The 14673-nt window shown below is 52.1% G+C and overlaps 5 pseudogenes; 3 read left to right on the top strand and 2 right to left on the bottom strand.

Moving 5' to 3' along the window:
• Positions 1–1741: 1741 nt before the first annotated feature.
• LOC140248683 (feather keratin 1-like) lies at positions 1742–2297 on the bottom strand (annotated as a pseudogene).
• Positions 2298–5593: 3296 nt separating this feature from the next.
• LOC140248342 (feather keratin 1-like) lies at positions 5594–6149 on the bottom strand (annotated as a pseudogene).
• Positions 6150–7620: 1471 nt separating this feature from the next.
• Positions 7621–8259, top strand: LOC140248410 (feather keratin 1-like; annotated as a pseudogene).
• Positions 8260–10475: 2216 nt separating this feature from the next.
• On the top strand, positions 10476–11031 carry LOC140248665 (feather keratin 1-like; annotated as a pseudogene).
• A 2236-nt stretch (positions 11032–13267) lies between these two features.
• LOC140248375 (feather keratin 1-like) lies at positions 13268–13823 on the top strand (annotated as a pseudogene).
• Positions 13824–14673: the final 850 nt, after the last annotated feature.

The following is a 14673-nucleotide window of genomic DNA, read 5'->3' as shown; positions in this document are numbered from 1 at the left end:
GTATGTGACTACTTCCTGATAAATGGAAGAGTCTCATCCCAGTCCCGCACTCAAGAAATGAAGAAGGAAGCCATAAGAATCTGCAGGCTGGTCAACTTAATGTTAGTCACTAGCATGGAGGTGAAGGAAATCTCCCTTAAACTCATACATTTACAAATCCACCTCAGTTTCTTCTACGTTGGTCCAATGATGGACGATGGGAAGCAGTGGCAGTTGACTGTCTTGACTTTGGTCAAGGCAAGGAGGCTTCCTCCCTTGTCGTGATCCCAGAGAAACTGTCAAAGTGGATGAGTTGGGCTTGAAAGTGGCTGGATGCAATGGTCCAGTAGGGTGTTGTGATTGTGTAGACTTGGTAGTGCAGCCAGCACAGTTCAACACTGGCTAAGAAAACCTGGGTGATGGTAGTGATCCCAGAGAGTTTGTGAATGCTAGGAGATGGGAAGGAGCAGCTGATACCCCAGGTGAACAATCAACCTTTGTGAGGGATGTGGGGAGGCTGGGTGGTGTGTCAGAGAGGGACATCCTAAAGCAGCAGATGGGGCAAAGGGAAGTCCTGCAGTTGGAAACGGTAACACAGAAGAATACAAATCAGAGCGTGGGAGCCAGCTTTGCTGAGGACGACCTGGTGTTGCTGTTGGTGAGCAAGGTGACGGTGAGGCAGCAAAAGAGGCTCCCGTTCTCTAGAAGGCCATTGGGAAGAGCATCGCTAGCACACTGGAGGATGTACTCTTTGAGTTCTGTTCCACAATGATGGTTCAGGATTACGTTTCTTAGATGGAAGACATGCATGGATACAGTGGAGCAATTCCAGTGCAAGGCTATCCCAGTGCGGATGGGCCTGGAATCCCCCTAGGATGTGAAGAAGCTGAGAGAGCATGCAGTTTTGAACCAGGACTCAAGGATGTTCTCGGCAAATCTTATCATTGTGTATAAATCCTGGATGTTAGAGGAGGATGAAAAGTGAGCCAGCACCTTTGCATCACTGTCGGCTGCCAGAACAAAGGACAGTGGGCAGCACTGAATGTGAACTTTCCTTGGCTGAGAAAGGGAGCTCTTTCCATTGTGAGGGGGACAAGCAGTGGAACAGCTCACCCAGCAGAATCATTTGTGCAGGCCTTGGAGGCACTGAAAGTCTGACTGGACGTGTTCCTTGTCTGACAGCTGTACCTGAGAGTGCTTGAGCAGGGCAGTTGATCTGCGTGGTCACTGCAAGTTCCCTAAGAGGTAAATGATTCTGTGACTGTGCTTTGTTTGTCATGGAGGGAGAATCCTGATGGGGTGTGCAGCCATGGAGAGGTGGTTTGAGAGGCCATGGGCAGAAGTACCTCGGTGTTCCCAGAAACTGATTGGTCAACCACAGGTGTTGTGTGATGAGCTGGAAGCCCAGTTGATGCCCCAGCTGTCCTTGCCGGTACCATCCTTGTCAGGGGAGGTTATGGGTCCCATTTGGACCCACCCTAAATGTCCCTTTGAACCATGTCTTTGTAGTGGGAGAAGTGTGAAGGGCATTTGCTGAGTAAAGAAGGAGGAGAAATCTGAGTCTGGCATGCAAGAGATCTTTATTGAGGAAAATACATGAGAAGGAAGGAACACCAAGAGAAAAATCAATGTCTGCAAGTGCGTGTAGCATGACCATCAGCGTCCTTCCAGAGAAAGAAGAGGATTCAGAGAAGAACCACCTGAGTGCTTGAGGCGCCTTGCAGGGTGCAGGTGGTTGCTGTCATGGTGTGGGCGCAGGCCCTTAGCAGGGGTAGCGGGCTCTCCCGCCGTTGAAGCAGCCCAGGCCTCCGAAGCCGAAGCCGCCGGAGGAGATGGACACTCCCTGGGCGCTGAGGGCGCTGCCCACGGCAGCTGATGAGGAGGATCCGACGGCGGTGTTCTGGGGGAAGGAGCTGAGGATGGGTCCCGGCAGGGTGACCAGCACGGCGGGAGGCTGGATGACGACTTGGGAGTCCTGGCACTGCCTGACACAGGGCTCGTTGCAGCTGTTAGCCAGCGGGGTGGGTCCGCAGGGGCGGCAGAGGTCGTAGCAGGACATGGCTGTGGGTTGGAGGGTCCCTGGAAGAGAAGGAGTTGGGTGAGCGGGGGGTGTTGGGGGAGTCTGGGTGCAGAGGAGGAGTGGAGAGCTGGGTAAGATTGGTCAGTGGAAGAAAGGAGCAGGGTGCAGGCTCACCTGGAGGAGGACAGAGGAGAAGGTGTCAGGAGAAGGGTGTGAGGGAGCGAGGTGCAGGGCCGGCTTTTATGCTGCTGTGTGAGTGCCCGAGGGCTTGGAGAGAGCCTCTGCGCATGGCAGCATTGTGCAGCGTGCAGCTCTTGCATGCCAAAAGTTGACCAGTCATGAGATGATGTGTTTGTGTCTTCCCACAGCATTTCCTTTTCATTTCCTTGTGTTGTGGATTTGATCCTTTGACCCGGTCAGCATTTTTGAGTCTGACTGTTGTTATGAGGAAGGTGCACGCCATGGAAGTGTAAAGGGAGGCTTTCCAAAGCTTTGGAGGCTTTGGAGGAGTGATGTGATCTCCTTAGTGATGCCATCCTGTGCTACTCATGCTGTCGTGTTTGTGTTTGCTCTGTGAGGTGCAGACCCCGTTCCTGGCATCCTTTGAGGGCTGTTCTGTGATTCTCAGGTGTGTTTGCCTTCAGACTCTGCTGGTTGCACTGCACTGCGCTCCCTGCCTGCCTTCCACTGAATTTGCTTTCCTTGAGCTTAGCTGTTGTCTTCTGCACTGGGTGTGTTGTGTCAACATCTTGGCTCCCCTTTTGCTTCAAAAGCTGCGTTTTGAAGACAGAAGGCATCCTGCTTTGTGCAGTTTCAGCTTTGGACCTTTCATGGTGGTTTTAGTAGATTTAGACAGAGGAGGGCAATGTGTGGAGTTGAGATTTTGGGGTCCTTTATTGGTTTGGGTGTTAATGGGTTATGGAGCCGTGAGCCACTTCATGACGTGGTCAAACACAGGGCTTTTGAGTGCAGGGCATGCCCTGGTTCAGCTGAGGTGATTGCTTTGTGGTTTGGTGCTGAGGTGAGCAGCCCTTGAATTGCTGAGGAAGATGCAGCAAAGGAGAAAGAGGGGCTGTTCAACTGGATGTGCCTGAGTGCGTGAGGCCTGCTGGGTGTCAGCCAGGAGCGCTGAGGGAGCTGTGTGGAGTGGGTGCAGAGGAGGGACACAGAGAAGAGCACAGGGCTGAAACAGCTCTGCTGTGAAGGAAGGCTTCTGGAGTTGGGCTTGTTCAGCATGGAGAAGAGTTGGCTCCAGGGAGACCTCGCTGTGGCCTTTCAGTACAGGCAGGAGGAGAACCAGCTTTTTACATGGTCTGATTGAGATGGGATATTTTAACAGGAAGAGGAGAAATTTGGTTTAGGTGTATGGAAGAGATTCTTGACTCAGGCAGTGTTAAGGCCCTGGCACAGGCTGTTCTGTCAACCTGTTGGTAATTTATCCTTGGTGGAGTTCAAGGACGGGCCCTGGTCAGCATGACTCAGTGGTGGGCCATCCACCCAGAGAAGGGATAATGGTTACGAGTCCTTCCAACCTTCACAGTTCCATACTACTCTATTTGTATTATTTGACATGCCATACTCATCCAGAAGCTGAGCCAGTATGGCGTAGACAAGTAGAGATCATGGTGAACTGAACTTGCTGGCTGAAAGGCCAGGGCCCAGAGCCTCGTGATGAGGGTACCAGGTGTACTTGGAGGCAAGTTCCTCACGCTTACCCCATGGTGGACTCTTATGGATCCTGTCTCAGTGCTGCGAGCTACTCTTGTGTCACGTAATGTCACACGTCATGTGGTATGTGTTGTTCTTCCAGCAGCTCTGCCTTTTTGCATCCTATTCTTGATGACGTGTCCATTTGGCACTGGTGGCACGTTCCAAGTCCTGGATGGAAAATGAGCCAATGTGAGCATTCGTGTCAGGACACGTGCAAGAAATGGCCAAAGACTCCCAAAGGAGCAGTGTTGACAGTGAGGTTGTGTCTTGGCACTTGTGCAATAGGCTTTGTGTTCTTGGTGCTAGACAAAGCCTGGTGTGGGCATTCTAGGTATTCTGGTTTTGAAATGATGGCACTTCCTTTTCTGAGGCCAATACCCATATTGTTCATTAAGGAGGAAATGAACAGGCGTCATTTCTTTGGTCTTCAGCAAAGTTATTCATGGTGTTTTTCACCATATCCTTCTAGTGAAAGTATCTAGCAAGTATGTAGGCAGAGACATAATATTTGAGTGAACTGGTGCACTGGAAGTCTGTATCAACAGGTTTAATTAGAAGTGGTTTTGTCAGGCTGGTGGCCAGTCAGGTGTTGGATTGCTCTGAGCTGGATTTTTGGGCTGTTTTCTCCCATATTTTGCTGAATGATCTGAATGCAGGACTTGAATTCACAGAGATTAACAGGTTTGTAGTTGACAGTATAAGACAGTAACTATGAAGAAGAAATTGCCTCTCTCAGTATTAGGGAGGCCTTGGAGAGAGCTCTTGTGAGACCATAAGGCTGGGCCATCGCCAACGGCATGAAGGTGAACAAGAGGATGTAGATTCTGCACCTGATTGCAGAATGTCCTGGACATTTGAGGATCTGGAGAGAAGAGATTTCAAAGCAGCTCCTCCAAAAGAGCTCTGGAGTTTCTGGTTGATGTCAGGTTGGATCTGAGTCAGGTTGGATCAGTGTGTGCTGGCCCCAGAAGTGCTGACCATTCCCTATTGTATATCAGGCCCAGAGCTGCTAGGAGAAGAGAGAAGGGATTGTCCCACTTTTCTCTGTGCTGCTCCAGCTTCACCTCAAGACTTGTTTTGACTTTTGACTTCAATGACGCAAGGACATGAAACTCTTGTCTAGGGTCCTAAGGAGGGGAACAAAGAGGTCTGAAGGAATCAGAGTTTCTTGGTTTGTTGAGGAAAGTGGAGACTGATGGCATCCCTCCTATCAGCCTGCAGCTTCTCACAGGGGAGAGGAAGGGCAGCTCTGCTGTCTGTAGACTGGAACAGGTCCTGTGGGAATAGCATGTAGCTGCGTCAGAGGAGGCCAGGTGGGAAGTTAGGGAAAGGTTCTGCACCAGAGGCAGACACGAAGACGAAACTGAGAAGAGAAATGATTCTGTGACCATATTTTTTCTAAAGATGAGAGAATCTTGCCTGTGATGAAAGGAATCTGCTGCCCATCAAAGCTTATGTTGGTGATATGGTTGAAAAAGGAGGTCTTAGGGCCCTTTTGTGGCACACATGATGGTTTCTAGAGCCATGTCTCTGTAGTGGGTGAAATGGGAATGGAATGGTGCGAAGGAATGAAGACATGGAATCAGAGGCTGTCATGCATTCGACTTTTATTGATAGAAACACATTAAAGGGAAGGATCCACTTGGAGATCACCAAGTGGAAAGAGTAAATTTTCAGGTGCAAAGAAAGAAGAAGGGAAAAGTAGTCATGTTTCCAGAAAGCATGACCTGTCGTTGTTCCATGTTTCTCTGTTTTGTACTATGAGAAGAGGAGCCATGGCTGCTGATGCCATGCGCTGCCATTAGTGGCACAGAGGAGCATCCAGAGTGCTTGAGGCGCCTTTCAGAGTGCAGGTGGTTGCTGTCATGGTGTGGGCGCAGGCCCTTAGCAGGGGTAGCGGGCTCTCCCGCCGTTGAAGCAGCCCAGGCCTCCGAAGCCGAAGCCGCCGGAGGAGATGGACACTCCCTGGGCGCTGAGGGCGCTGCCCACGGCAGCTGATGAGGAGGATCCGACGGCGGTGTTCTGGGGGAAGGAGCTGAGGATGGGTCCCGGCAGGGTGACCAGCACGGTGGAAGGCTGGATGACGACTTGGGAGTCCTGGCACTGCCTGACACAGGGCTCGTTGCAGCTGTTAGCCAGCGGGGTGGGTCCGCAGGGGCGGCAGAGGTCGTAGCAGGACATGGCTGTGGGGTGGAGGGTCCCTGGGAGAGAAGGAGTTGGGTGAGCGGAGGGTGTTGGGGGAGTCTGGGTGCAGAGGAGGGGTGGAGAGCTGGGTAAGATTGGTCAGTGGAAGAAAGGAGCAGGGTGCAGGCTCACCTGGAGGAGGACAGAGGAGAAGGTGTCAGGAGAAGGGTGTGAGGGAGCGAGGTGCAGGGCCGGCTTTTATGCTGCTGTGTGAGTGCCCGAGGGCTTGGAGAGAGCCTCTGCGCATGGCAGCATTGTGCAGCGTGCAGCTCTTGCATCACGTAGTGTTGCCAGTCATGGGTTGTGTGTTCTCCTTCCAGGAACTCTGCCTTTTCGCGTCCTTCTCTTGAGGTTGTGTCCTGTTGACAGCAGCGGCACCTTTCAAGTGAGAATATTGGAGGCCAAAGGAGAGATGTTGCATGTTTGTGTCATGGCACGTGGAAGCAGTGGCCAAACAAAGAAGGGAGCTGTGTTGACAGTGAGGTCATTGCTTGGCACACGTGCAATATGGTTTGTGTCTTTGTTGTTGGAGGAGTTGCCAGTTCCAAGCATCTCTGGAAGCCTGATTTGGGCATTCTCAATATCCTTGTTCACAGAATTCAATGGCACTTCCTTTGATGTGAAGATTACCCATGTTGTTCACCACAGGAACCTTTTGTGCATCATTTCCATGAACTTCAGCAAAGTTCTTCCTACTGTATTTCATGAAATTCTTCTGGAGAAAATGTCAAGAATTTACCTTGAGAAATACGTGATATGTTGGGTGAAGCTTTGGGTCAGAAATCCAGCTCAGTGACTTCTATTAGATGTGGTTACGTCAGGCCAGTCAGGTAGGGGATTCTCCTGTGCTTCTTTTTTTGTCTGTTCTCCTCCATGTATAAGTAAATGATATGGATGCATGACTGAAATTTGTACAGAGTAAGAAGTTTGTGGATGACAGTAATTAGGGAGAAGCAGTTGACCCTCTCAGGAATAGGGAGGACTTGGAGAGAGCTCCTGAGAGACCCGATGGCTGTTCCATCACCAATGGCATGAAGCTGAACTGGAGGATGTGCTGGATTCTAAGCCTGATTCCAAAATACTCTGGAAATGAGATTTTGGGGATGAGAGACTTAAGAGCAGCCCCATGGAAAGAGGTCGGGTCGGGAGGTTCTGGTTTATGTTAAGTTGAATCAGAGTCAGCAGTGTGCCCTGGCAGCCAAAAGGGCTGACTGTGCCCTGGTGTGCATCGGGACTAGCACTGCCAGTGGGAGTGGGAAGGGCTGCTCTGCATTGTTGCACTCTCAATTGGAATACTGTGTTCTGTTTTGACTTCACCAATATAAGAAGAACTGCCAGCCATCAGGTAATTACAGCCAGCCTCCTTTCTCATGCACAGTCTCTTAATGTATGAGGACACGAAACCAATGTGGAATAGCCAGTAAGAAAGGTAAAGACTAAATGTAGAACCACTCATTCCAATGAAGATGCAAACCACGTGGCAGGAATGCCGAGCAATGATCTCACCAGCACCACAACTCTGCTACATGTGGGTCAAATCATCTGCCCGTCATGACATGCACATTCCAGAACAAGTCTTGGCCTCCAGTACTTTCACTTGAAACTAATGATGTGGTTAAATGGCCACGTGTTCCACAGAGAAAACTGAAAGGAAGCATGGTGGGAAGAGAAACACACCCCACCTCATGACTGGCCAGACTTTGGTATGCAACAGCAGCTCTCTGCACAATGCTGCCATGCGCAGAGGCTCTCTCCAAGCCCTCGGGCACTCACACAGCAGCATAAAAGCCGGCCCTGCACCTCACTCCCTCACCCCCTTCTCCTGACACCTTCTCCTCTGTGCTCCTCCAGGTGAGCCTGCACTCCACTTCCTTTCTTTCCCGGCCAACCTTACCCAGCTCTTCACTACTCCTCTACCCCCAGACTCAGCGGCACTTCTTACTTCCCACCACCACACTCCCCATAGGCCACTTGTCCACTCCCTGGGTCACCTCAGCACAGCTCCTCACTCCCCATCACCCTCCACTCACCCAACTCCTTCTCTCCCAGGGACCCTCCACCCCACAGCCATGTCCTGCTACGACCTCTGCCGCCCCTGCGGACCCACCCCGCTGGCTAACAGCTGCAACGAGCCCTGTGTCAGGCAGTGCCAGGACTCCCAAGTCGTCATCCAGCCTTCCACCGTGCTGGTCACCCTGCCGGGACCCATCCTCAGCTCCTTCCCCCAGAACACCGCCGTCGGATCCTCCTCATCAGCTGCCGTGGGCAGCGCCCTCAGCGCCCAGGGAGTGTCCATCTCCTCCGGCGGCTTCGGCTTCGGAGGCCTGGGCTGCTTCAACGGCGGGAGAGCCCGCTACCCCTGCTAAGGGCCTGCGCCCACACCATGACAGCAACCACCTGCACCCTGCAAGGCGACTCAAGCACTCAGGAGTTGCTTCTCTGAATCCTCTTCTTTCTCTGGAAGGACGCTGATGGTCATGCTACACGCACTTGCAGACATGGCTTTTTTTTCTCCTGGTGCTCCTTCCTTCTCATGTATTTTCCACAATAAAGATCTCTTGCATGCCAGACTCAGGTTTCTCCTCCTTCTTTCCTCTGCAAATGCCCTTCAAACTTCTCCCACTACAAAGACATGGCTCAAGATCCATTTAGGGTGGGTCCAAATGGGACCCATAACCTCCCCTGACAAGGATGGTACCGCCAAGGACAGCTGGGGCATCAACTGGGCTTCCAGCTCATCACACAACACCTGTGGTTGAACAATCAGTTTCTGGGCACACCAAGGCCCCTCTGCCTATGCCCTCTGAAACCACCTCTCCATGGCTACAGACCCCATCAGGATTCTCCCTCCATGACAAACAAAGCACAGTCACAAAATCATTTATCTCTTAGGGAACTTGCAGTGACCACGCAGATCGACTGCCCTGCTCAAGCACACTCAGGTACAGCTGTCAGAAAAGGAACCCTTCCAGTCAGACTTTCAGTGCCACCAAGGACTGCACAAATGATTCTGTTGGGTGAGCTGTTCCACTGCTTACCCCCCTCGCAATGGAAAGAGCTCCCGTTCTCAACCAAGTTAGGTTCACATTCAGTGCTGCTCAATGTCCTTTGTCCTGCCAGCCAACAGTGATGGAAAGGTGCTGGCTCACTTTTCATCCTCCCTTAGCCTCCAGGATTTATACACAATGATAAGATTTGCCGAGAACATCCTTGAGTCCTGGTTCAAAACTGCATGCTCTCTCAGCTTCTCCACATCCTAAGGAGGCTCTAGGCCCATCAGCACTGGGATAGCCGTGCACTGGAATTGCTCCACTGTATCCATGCATGTCTTCCATCTAAGAAACATAATCCTGAACCATCAATGTGGAACAGAACTCAAGGAATACATCCTCCAGTGTGCTAGCGATGCTCTTCCCAATGGCCTTCTAGAGAACGGGAGCCTCTTTTGCTGCCTCACTGTCACCTTGTTCACCCACAGCAACACCAGGTCTTCCTCAGCAAAGCTGGCTCCCACGCTCTGATTTGTATTCTTCTGTGTTACCGTTTCCAACTGCAGGACTTCCCTTTGCCCCTTCTCCTGACTCAGGATGTCCCTCTCTGACACATAACCCAGCCTCCCCACATCCCTCATAAAGGTGGACTGTTCACCTGGGGCATCAGCTGCACCTTCCCATCTTCCAGCATTCACAAACTCACTGGGATAACTACCACCACCCGGCATTTTAATGCAGATGTAGAAGTGTGTTGGCCTCACTACCAAGTCTTGACACAATCACAACACCCCACTCCACTGCGGCATTCAGCCACTTTCAAGCCCACCTCAGCATCCACGTTGATAGTTTCTCTGGGATCATGTCATGGGAGGAAGCCTCCTTGCCTTGAGCAAGGTCAAGACAGTCAACTGCCACGGCTTCCCAGCATCCACCATGTCGATCAGTGTAGAAGGAACTGAGGAGTCTTTGTAGACCCACAGCTTTCTTGGAGGATTTCCTTCACCTCCTTGCCTGTGACTAACATCAGGTCGACCAGCCTGCAGTTTCTCACAGCTTCCTTCTTCATTTCTTGAAGGCAAGAGTGGGATGAGGCTCTTCCATTTATCAGATCACATTCCCATGCATCATGACCTTACAGGACCAACTGAAATGGCCTTACAAAGACATGATTCTATGAGAAAAATGGGTAGCATATGCATCAATCAAGGGATATGGAGAAAGGCTAAAGATCACCTCGTGAGGTGGGATGAAAGCAAGGAAGGAGAAATGGGATTCAAGTGGATCAAGCAGAACAGGCACAGCTGGGAAGCCTGGAGCAGCTTACTAAGGACACCAGGAGATGCGGTATCCACCTGACAGAGCCACAAACCACCACGCACAAAAGCCACGCGGTGACCTCAGTCCTGATAAACACCACTCACACTTTCAGCATGCACTGACTGAAATACCATTCCCACTTGAACAGCGCCGACAGGGTCAAAGGAACACAACCACAAGAGAAGGAAAGAAATAGGAAGCACTGCGGGAAGACACAAACGCATCATCTCATGACTGGTCAACTTTTGGCATGCAAGAGCTGCACGCTGCACAATGCTGCCATGCGCAGAGGCTCTCTCCAAGCCCTCGGGCACTCACACAGCAGCATAAAAGCCGGCCCTGCACCTCGCTCCCTCACACCCTTCTCCTGACACCTTCTCCTCTGTGCTCCTCCAGGTGAGCCTGCACCCTGCTCCTTTCTTCCACTGACCAATCTTACCCAGCTCTCCACCCCTCCTCTGAACCCAGACTCTCCCAACACCCTCCGCTCACCCAACTCCTTCTCTCCCAGGGACCCTCCACCCCACAGCCATGTCCTGCTACGACCTCTGCCGCCCCTGCGGACCCACCCCGCTGGCTAACAGCTGCAACGAGCCCTGTGTCAGGCAGTGCCAGGACTCCCAAGTCGTCATCCAGCCTCCCGCCGTGCTGGTCACCCTGCCGGGACCCATCCTCAGCTCCTTCCCCCAGAACACCGCCGTCGGATCCTCCTCATCAGCTGCCGTGGGCAGCGCCCTCAGCGCCCAGGGAGTGTCCATCTCCTCCGGCGGCTTCGGCTTCGGAGGCCTGGGCTGCTTCAACGGCGGGAGAGCCCGCTACCCCTGCTAAGGGCCTGCGCCCACACCATGACAGCAACCACCTGCACCCTGCAAGGCACCTCAAGCACTCAGGTGTTGCTTCTCTGAATCCTCTTCTTGCTCTGGAAGGACGCTGATGGTCATGCTACACGCACTTGCAGACATGGCTTCTTTTTTCTCTTGGTGCTCCTTCCTTCTCATGTATTTTCCTCAATAAAGATCTCTTGCATGCCAGACTCAGGTTTCTCCTCCTTCTTTACTCAGCAAATGCCCTTCACACTTCTCCCACTACAAAGACACAGCTCAAGATCCATTTAGGGTGGGTCCAAATGGGACCCATAACCACCCCTGACAAGGATGGTACCTGCAAGGACAGCTGGGGCATCAACTGGGCTTCCAGATCATCACACAACACCTGTGGTTGAACAATCAGTTTCTGGGCACACCGAGGTACTTCTGCCCATGCCCTCTGAAACCACCTCTCCATGGCTGCACACCCCATCAGGATTCTTCCTCCATGACAAACAAAGCACAGTCACAGAATCATTTACCTCTTAGGGAACTTGCAGTGACCACGCAGAACGACTGCCCTGCTCAAGCACTCTCAGGTACAGCTGTCAGACAAGGAACACATCCAGTCAGACCTTCAGTGCCCGAAAGTACTGCACAAATGATTCTGCTGGGTGAGCTGTTCCACTGCTTGTCCTCCTCGCAATGGAAAGAGCTCATTTTCTCAGCCAAGGAAAGTCCACATTCAGTGCTGCCCACTGTCCTTTGTCCTGCCAGCCGACAGTGATGCAAAGGTGCTGGCTCACTTTTCATCCTCCCCTTAACATCCAGGATTTATACACAATGATAAGATTTGCCGAGAACACCCTTGATTCCTGGTTCAAAACTGCGTGCTCTCTCAGCTTCTCCACATCCTAAGGAGGCTCCAGGCCAATCAGCACTGGGGAAGCCATGCACTGGAATTGCTCCACTGTATCCATGACTCTCTTCTATCCAAGATGGCAGAACTGAAACACAAATGCCAAGCAGCATCTATCAGGGCTGAACAGAACTCAGAGTACTTCCTCCATTGTGCTAATGATGCTCTTCCCAGTGGCCTTCTGGCAAACAGGGACTTCTTTTGCCACAAGGCTGCACTGATGCCTCTCCATCACTTTGCTCATCAACAGCAACACCAGGCCCTCCTCTGGAAACCTGGCTGCCAGCCTCTCATTTCCATGACTCCATATTACAGCTTCCCATCTTCAGGATGCCACTTTACCACTTCTGCGATTTCAGGATGTCCCTCTCTGACACACCAACCAGCCTCCCCACATCCCTCAAAAAGGTGGGACTGTTCACCTGGGGCATCAGCTGCTCCTTCCCATCTCCAGCATTCGCAAACTCACTGGGATCACTACCACCACCCGGCATTTTAATGCAGATGTAGAAGTGTGTTGGTCTCACTTCCAACTCTTGACACAATCACAACACCCCACTCCACTGTGGCATTCAGCCACTTTCAAGTCCACCTCAGTATCCACATCTGGGATCATGTCACGGGAGGAAGCCTCCATGCCTTGACCAAAGGCAAGACATTCAACTGCCACGGCTTCCCATCATCCACTAAGTAGATTAATGTAGAAGGAACTGCAGAGGCTTTGTAGACCCACAGCTTTCTAGGAGGATTTCCTTACACCACCTTGCTTGTGACTAACATAAGGTTGACAAGCCTGAAGTTTCTTATGGCTTCCTTCTTCATTTCTTGAAGGCAAGAGTGGGATGAGACTCTTTCATTTCTCAAAACACATTCCCATCCCTCATGACCTTACAGGATCAACTGAAAGGACCTTATGAAGACATGAGAAAAAAGGGTAGCAAGTACAGCATATCCAGGGATAGGAAGTAAGGCTGAAGGCTGCCTAGATATGTGGGATGAAAGCAGGGAAGGAGGGAATGGGATTTGAGTGGATCAAGCAGAACAGGCACAGCTGGGAAGCCTGAAGCAGCTTACTAAGGACACCAAGAGATGCGGTACCCACCTGACAGAGCCACAAACCACCACGCACAAAAGCCACGCGGTGACCTCAGTCCTGATAAACACCACTCACACTTTCAGCATGCACTGACTGAAATACCATTCCCACTTGAACAGCGCCGACAGGGTCAAAGGAACACAACCACAAGAGAAGGAAAGGAAAAGGAAGTGTTGTGGGAGAACACAAACGCATCATCTCATGACTGGTCAACTTTTGGCATGCAAGAGCTGCACGCTGCACAATGCTGCCATGCGCAGAGGCTCTCTCCAAGCCCTCGGGCACTCACACAGCAGCATAAAAGCCGGCCCTGCACCTCACTCCCTCACACCCTTCTCCTGACACCTTCTCCTCTGTGCTCCTCCAGGTGAGCCTGCACCCTGCTCCTTTCTTCCACTGACCAATCTTACCCAGCTCTCCACCCCTCCTCTGCACCCAGACCCCCCCATCACCCTCTGCTCCCTCAACACGTTCTCTTCCAGGGACCCTCCACCCCACAGCCATGTCCTGCTACGACCTCTGCCGCCCCTGCGGACCCACCCCGCTGGCTAACAGCTGCAACGAGCCCTGTGTCAGGCAGTGCCAGGACTCCCAAGTCGTCATCCAGCCTTCCACCGTGCTGGTCACCCTGCCGGGACCCATCCTCAGCTCCTTCCCCCAGAACACCGCCGTCGGATCCTCCTCATCAGCTGCCGTGGGCAGCGCCCTCAGCGCCCAGGGAGTGTCCATCTCCTCCGGCGGCTTCGGCTTCGGAGGCCTGGGCTGCTTCAACGGCGGGAGAGCCCGCTACCCCTGCTAAGGGCCTGCGCCCACACCATGACAGCAACCACCTGCACCCTGCAAGGCGCCTCATGCACTCATAACACTCCTCTGTGCCACTGATGGCAGCACATGGCATCAGCAGCCATGGCTCCTCTTCTCATGGCATGAAACAGAACCGTGGAACAACATCAGCCCATGCTGTCTGGGAACATGACCACTTTAACTTTCTTCTTTCTTTACACTTGAAATTGTGTTCTTTCCACTGCTAATCACCAAGTGGATCCTTCTTTTCAGTGGATTCTTCCTTTCATTCAGTTTTTCTCAATAAAGTTCTCATGCATGCCAGCCTCAGATTCCTCCTCTTCATTTCTTTGCACGAGGCACTTCCCACTTCACCCACTACAACACCATGTGTCAACAAATGAATATTTAGGGTCCAAGGGAACCCCAGGACCTCCTCTTGCAACCCCATCATCAACAAGTGCGTTGGTGACTAGCGGATGGCCTTTGTCATATAATAAAGCATCTACACCTACCCAAAGATTTGTGGCAATTGAGACTCTCCTGCCCATCCTCTCTCATACAACATGACAGAGCTTCCTAGCCCTGCACCACGCATGAGAGGACAGCGTCCTGCTCTCACTAACAGCCCTATCTGCCCACTTGGACAGCTACAAGGAGGGCCCCAAGCTGGCATGGCACAGAACAGGCAGCCTCCTTTCTCCCAGCTACAGCCTTCCAACATCAGTTGTCACCAGCCTGCCATGTAGCACACCCAGAGGATGAGAGCTAAAGGCTGCTAATGAGATTTGATGAGCTCAGGGAGGGAACAAATTCAGAGCAGTCAGAGACAACCCAACGATGTTGAAAGTGATCCACAAGGGTAA

The sequence above is a fragment of the Excalfactoria chinensis genome, chromosome 2, assembly GCF_039878825.1.
Source record: "Excalfactoria chinensis isolate bCotChi1 chromosome 2, bCotChi1.hap2, whole genome shotgun sequence".
Lineage (NCBI taxonomy): Eukaryota > Metazoa > Chordata > Aves > Galliformes > Phasianidae > Excalfactoria > Excalfactoria chinensis.
Note: the sequence above shows the minus strand (reverse complement) of the source record. Positions and strands in the feature narration are given on the sequence as shown.